We start from the raw sequence: 355 nt of genomic DNA, 5'->3' as shown, positions 1-355 counted from the left end.
ATTAGATGGATGATATTGGCCATATTTTAAAAGATAGGCCTATTTATATTATTATTAACTGTTTTTTTGTCTGAAGACAGAAATCAGAGGTGGACAGAGCACATGAGAATGTATAATAAATACTGGTTTAGAGAAACATCAGAAAAGATTCCTGGGGCGGATTCGGGGTTGGGGAGGCCCGGCCCCGGCCTCCCCCTTTTGGGAGGTAAAAAAAGGGGAAAAAGAAAAAAAAAAGAGAGAAAAAGAAAAAAAAATGATAGCCCAGAATGCCTCAAATGTTATGTTCGGGCGTCTAGAACACAAAAATTTCGCGGGGGCATGCCCCGGACCCCCTACGACAGTGTTGTCTCAATCG

The sequence above is a fragment of the Anneissia japonica genome, unplaced genomic scaffold (genome assembly GCF_011630105.1).
Source record: "Anneissia japonica isolate Jap-2015-1 unplaced genomic scaffold, ASM1163010v1 scaffold172582_len1462937_cov174, whole genome shotgun sequence".
Lineage (NCBI taxonomy): Eukaryota > Metazoa > Echinodermata > Crinoidea > Comatulida > Comatulidae > Anneissia > Anneissia japonica.
The sequence above is the reverse complement of the archived record's forward strand: the minus strand, read 5'-3'. Positions refer to the sequence as shown.